Source organism: Mus caroli, chromosome 10 (genome assembly GCF_900094665.2).
Source record: "Mus caroli chromosome 10, CAROLI_EIJ_v1.1, whole genome shotgun sequence".
NCBI lineage: Eukaryota > Metazoa > Chordata > Mammalia > Rodentia > Muridae > Mus > Mus caroli.
The window spans coordinates 7,185,192-7,191,531 of NC_034579.1; the positions used below are offsets into that span (position 1 = coordinate 7,185,192).

The window sequence follows — 6,340 nt, forward strand, 5'->3', positions numbered from 1 at the left end:
TGTGTGTGTGTGTGTGTGTGTGTGTGTGTGTGTGTGTGTGTGTGTGTGTGTGTGTAAAGTGATCTATATCTGACCTAAGGACTCAACGTTAGTCAGGGAAAGAGTGGTAGAGAGTTGGTGCAGTAAGAGCGTGGCACACGCTGGGATAGGCTCAAAGGTTCCAGCTTGAGGACGGAGGAACCCTCCTCCTTCCTCCAGCAGGGGAAGAGCAGTCCCTGTAACTGAGAGCTCTGCTATCACACTATCACAGAAGATGAGAGCTTGTCAAATTGATTTAACAGATTAACTTATTCACCTTTCTTCTTGCTCAATCTACTAAGATAGGCATAACCTTTAAATACATATTTAACTGTCTCCTGGAAAGAAATACAATCATGATGAAAGGCAATAGGAATACATTTAGTTTATGCATTCAAATACATTGATATTCACATTGTCACTACATCTACAGTGGCTGGAGTTTTGAACTACAGTTCACGTCTTGTTCAAAATCAGAAAAACATCAAAACCGGTTAGACTTTCCAGGACTTCTATCTAGAGTTAAGATTTGAAAAAAAAAAAAAAAAAAAGAATAGCACCATAAGGAAGAGAATTGCTTTTTGACATAGGGGCTAGGTTGGATGTGTTTATTTATTTTTTTGTTTACAGTCTATTTTATAAATGTATAATCTTATCATTTTAAATAGCCTATGAAAGAAAATTGTTTATTTCCTTGCTTTCTTCCTCTTCCCTCTTCATTCCACTCTCTCTCCATCTTCCCCATCTTTCCATCCCTCCCTATTTTCTTTCTTTCATTATGTTCCATTTTTGTAAAAATAAAATATAACACGTTACTCCAAGAATCAGAAAAATTTTGACCTCCATATTTTAGGAGAGCCACTGGCAGTTTAGCTAGCTGGAGCGGGAGTTGAAAGCTTTCATTATTACTAAAAATGGCTCCCCTGCCAAAAGTTACAGCTAGTTTTAAATTCAAAATGTCATAGCACAAAGGCAACAAGGAAAGCTGTGACACATCTATGCAGACAGGACTACTGGATGAATGTCCATTTAAGTGGTAGGTCATTGAAAAAAAAGAAATACTATACGTGAATTTAAACTGTTACCAGTAATGTACAAGAAACTTTTGCTGTAAACTTAATATGCCCCAGTACAGGGGAGCGCCAGGGCCAAGAAGTGGGAGTGGGTGGGTAGAGGAACAGGCCGGGGGGGGGGGGNGGGTATAGGGAACTTTTGGGATAGCATTTGAAATGTAAATAAAGAAAATATCTAAAAAAGAAGGAAGGAAAGAAAGAAAGAAAGAAAGAAAGAAAGAAAGAAAGAAAGAAAGAAAGAAAGAAAGAAAGAAAGAAAAGAAAGAAAGAAAGGGAGAGAGACAGAGACAGAGAGACAGAGTGACAGAGACAGACACAGAGTCTTAAGACTAAACTTTCCACTTAGCCCTTGAGTGGCCATCTCACCCAACTAGACCACATATTACAACTGCTAACCTCTCTTTTGCCCTGGGCCACATAAACCCCATTGTACCACATTTCTGTGTCATAAAATTCTCCTTATAGAACAAGTGATTCTTGGCACCATAGAGCAATCTTTTCATTTAGAATGATATTTTGACTGTTTATTAAAATTAGTTATGAAAAGGGTAGTCACTCATAACCAATTTTCCAACATTTTCAGTGCATCCCCTTGATCTTACTTCTAAATGCCTCCAGGGTCAACTCCATCATCAAAACTGATCTCTCTGATTATGGATATGAAGCTTTCCCACTGCTCAACAACCACCCTGTGCTTTCAATTCTGTGCAGTTTTCTTTCTTTTCTCCAGCAGTGTGTTGAATGGTACCCAGGCAGGGAAAAGGAGATTCCAAGAAGAGCAGAACCTGCAGAAATTCCAAGTTCATGACTTTCATCTCTGCACACACACTTCAACCTCACTCAGCTGTTTTGAGTCTTCAACACAAATGGAGTAATATCTGTCTCAATTTTAGTTGTCTTCCCCCTTACATGAACTACGCTCCCCCATCTCTATAACTCATTATGAGTTCAAAACTACTACTTCTTTATTCTTCTATTCTTAGCTAAAGAGCACGGGGTGAGTAGTAGGTAAGTAGATGAAAGAACATTGATAACTCCTTCAAGGGTCAGCTCTTTTCTTTGCAGGTTACCATAGTGACTGCCTCCTACTGACTTGATTTGAGTTTTGGATCTTCTTTCATACTGAAAATGCTTCAGCTGCATTAATTAAATGGAGATGATGACTTGAGTAAGTTCTGTCATTGAACAGACCCATGCTTGTTTTCCTGAGGGATCTCATATGATATCTGGCTTTTTCTTATGTTTCTTATATCATATCACAAGTTGTGATAAAAGCCAAATGCCACTATTAATCCATCAACACTGTGTAAATGTAATGGGCTCCAGCATTGACAAAAGGTATTTTGCCATGTGTCTATATATCTACCAAAAAGTCTATATATACTGCCTATGGATGATCTGAAGGAAAAAAGAAAAAAAGAAATTTTTGCTGTTCCTATTGTTGTGGTTGCCATGGCCGTTGCCTTTGCTGGTGTTGTTGAACTGTTGTTGCTGACCCAGAACTTACTCTATAGACTAGGCTGGCCTGAAACTTATAGAGATCCACATGTCTCCTCTGTGATTTAAGTTGTGTGCCTTCACTCCTTTCATATACAAGAAATTTTAATAAAATAATCTAGCAAAAAGCATTGGGAAGGTAACTTCATTTTTATACTTTAAATCATTTTATCTGTATATCCCTTGCCAAGTACACTTAAAGACAGCATTAAAGGTCCTTTTGCTATTTAGTTGTGTTAGGATTTGGGGAAACATTTTTGGTGGATTATCTATAAAATATGCTCTAACAGGAAGCCAACAGCATACCTCATGAAGCCAACAGTACTTGACCTGAGGTGACTTCTGTCACCTGGTCACCCTTCATATGCTATGAGTACATCCAGCCTGCTGGGTGGTGACACCATATCAGATATTTCTGGATTCTACAAGGCACATTTACAGCCTCTGGCAGCTTCTGCTGTATCATCACTCCCCAGTCATGACTTCCTTGCCCTGCCTGGAACCTGGAAACAAAATGTCACATCATGGAGGAGCAGAGCAATTGTCTAACAGAAAACGTCAATGCCTTAAGGATTTGTCAGGAAAGAAAGACTCCCCAGTTATTCTCCTTCTTCAGTTATTTTATGTGTGTACATGTATGTGTCAATAGGTCCAAATGTATATTTGTGTGCATATGTTTGTACATGAATGTTGGAGACTGACATTTAGAGTCTTCCCCAATTGTTTCCTAACTTATTTTTTGAAGTATGGACTCTCACTGAAGCTGGAACATATCAATTTAGCTAGGCTGGCTGGCCAGTGAGCTCCAGGCGTCCTCCAGTCTCTATCTTCCCTGTGCTGGGGTCACAGGCACCTGCTACTGCACCTGGCTCTTTGGCACCTGCTACTGCACCTGACTCTTTGGCACCTGCTACTGCACCTGACTCTTTGGCACCTGCTACTGCACCTGACTCTTTGGCACCTGNTGGCACCTGCTACTGCACCTGACTCTTTGGCACCTGCTACTGCACCTGACTCTTTGGCACCTGCTACTGCACCTGACTCTTTGGCACCTGCTACTATACCTGACTCTTTTGCATGGGTGCTGGGGATCAAACTCAGGTCCTTATGCTAATGCCAAGCACTTGACTGACTAAGTTATCTCCCCAGCCCCCTGCTTACTTGGATAATATTTTTATCCAACAATTCTTCAAAAGGCTATTCTGTCCCCACTAAACCATTTTCCTCTTCTATATAAAATTTCACGTTTAAAACTTGAATAATTATATGAATTCTTCTACCAAATGAAATCTGACATAATTACAGGAAAATACTGTTTCTTCAAGCTCCGTTTAGTGACTTCACACAGCTTCATGGATATTAGTTTTGCAAGGAATGGATAATAAATAACAAAAATTATAAAATATATTAGTGTTCTGTATATATTGAAATATTTTAACACATATATTTATAGTTTATTAATTTCAATTCTGAGTGTAAGCCAATTTTTCTTTATAGTGCTATGAATTCAGGGAACTATGTATTCTTAATAACATTAAAACTCATTTAAAATATTCTAGGGATTTTGAGACAGGGTCTCTCACTGAACCTAGAGCTTGACACTTTTAGCTAGGAAGAGTACAGGATAGAACAATATCTCCCAAACACATGTAGAAGTGAGAACCCATGCCAAAAAAAAAAAAAGCTGGGTGTAGCGGTAGCGGTACACGTAAACTCTTGCCGTCCCAGGACTGGAGAGATAGAGACATAAGACTCCTTGGAGCTTGCTGACCAGTTGTTCTTGCCTACTTAGCAATTTCTCGGCCAATGAAAGACCCTGCCTAGGGAGAAACTAGGTGAAATATGTCTGAAGAACACAGCTATGGTTGTTCTCCATTCTTCATACACACACACATGAATACATACATGCACACATATACCACGCATGCAAACACACATAAGAAACAATAACTTACAATATAAAGCATGTTCATATAGGGTGAAGATGTGTATCATCACGTAATTTATGTGAGATGCTGGGAACTACGGGAAATGTCATGGTAATGACCTTTTATGCACCCATCATTTAGACTGATGTAACTCACTTGAGTTTTACCAAGATAAATACATCAACTTGTTCATTGAGCAGAAGAATGAGATAAGACCTACAAATATTTGCATTTACTACTTAGCTGTCTCTGGACTATGACACAGGCGATCAGGTGAGGAATATCTCCCCATCCACTTAATTTGCTAAGATGAGCTGTAAGTCTGTCTGCACCAGGCTTGGTGAAATATCCCAACAAAAAACACCAGAGAAGAGGAGTCTGGAATATATCTCCCTCCATACTGTGCTTAATCAAATGTTAAAAGTTCTTAAGATCAGAAAATAACATACCAAAAGGACTACAAGGACTGGTACCTGAGCATCACAGAGTCCAAGACTGGGAACAATAAGTGTTCTCAACTGAGGAGAAATACTAGACTTTCTTACATTCTCAGCACCCATGGTTGTTTCTCAGAATACAAGATGGGCCTAAGGACCTGTCTCAGAATTTGGCTTTTTGAATTTTTCATTGTAAGGCACCCTGGATGTCACTCTGAGTTCTTTAACAATGACATGTCTTTAACCTAATAATGACATAGCAATTGTCTTCTGTTTGTGATAATATTCTTGGCCTCAACTGGCACCATCACATTTAAAAGAAGCATGTGAGTGCACAGAGGCAGGGAAGAGAGGCAGCAGGGGCAGCAATAGGCCAAGGGCTCTGAGGATGAGCTATGGCTGTTCTGTGAGCATGCTCAGCATCCTCCTGATTGGAGCAGGGTCATTGTTGGAACTGATGTGAAACCCTTACCTCACGGGTGCAGGGCAACAGGCACAACTTCTAAACGTTACAACAGAAACTGCAAGTTTTTGTTCTCAGTAATTTATATGAGGAAGGGAAGAAAAAAAGACCAGGTTGTGGGAGAGGATAAGCAGAGACCAGTCAGGGGTGGAAAGGAGGACCAAGCTATAAGCTTATCATGTCCATTGCAGGAGAGTCAGCAGTCTCACAGAGGGCCGATTTTCCAGGGCCACTTTTGAATTCTCTGAGATGACAATAAGGCTGTCAGAATCTCTTTCAGTTCTTGTGAAGCAGATTTATTTTTCTGACTTGAACAAAAGGTCAAAGCACAGCAATTTGTGGGTTTCTGAAAGCAAATTCAATGGTTTAGAAATTTCATTAATGAATTCCCCTAACAGACACAGTAAAGCTTTTCCTAACCTCTCATTTCTATGTCCTGCTATTAGAAGAAAGAAAATGCCCTTATCAGTTTGGGGTCAATAGCCATATGACTTGTTAATACATTCTAAAGAGCCAAACAATTTCAGATTTTTTTCATTCGAAGTAAATAAAGTATGTTGTTTTTTAGTGTGTGTGTGTGTGTGTGTGTGTGTGTGTGTGTGTGTGTACAAGCTTCTGATAAGCTGGACAATAAATTCATATGGTGATTCCTCTTAATATAGTAACCTAAAAATAAAGAATTAAATTCAACCAAAAATCAGTAAGTGATTCTTGGAGGGTAGAAACAGCGAGAAACCAAATGCTAAATATGAGAGCATACAGCATCAACCCAAAGTAGCTTGGTCTCTGTGCTGGAGTCTCAGAGGATTGAAAATGAGTTTTAGGCGCATGAAACTCAAGAAGAATGAAGACCAAAGTGTGGACACTGTGCACCTTCTTAGAATTGGGAACAAAACACCCAGGGAAGGAGTTACAGAGACAAAG

The 6,340-nt window shown here is 39.5% G+C and overlaps 1 protein-coding gene across 6 annotated transcripts in view; it reads right to left on the bottom strand.

The window, feature by feature from the left end:
• The window catches only part of Grm1 (glutamate metabotropic receptor 1), a 380,897-nt gene that overhangs the window by 98,046 nt on the left and 276,511 nt on the right, over positions 1-6,340 (bottom strand). The gene's annotated exons all lie outside the window — the stretch shown is intronic.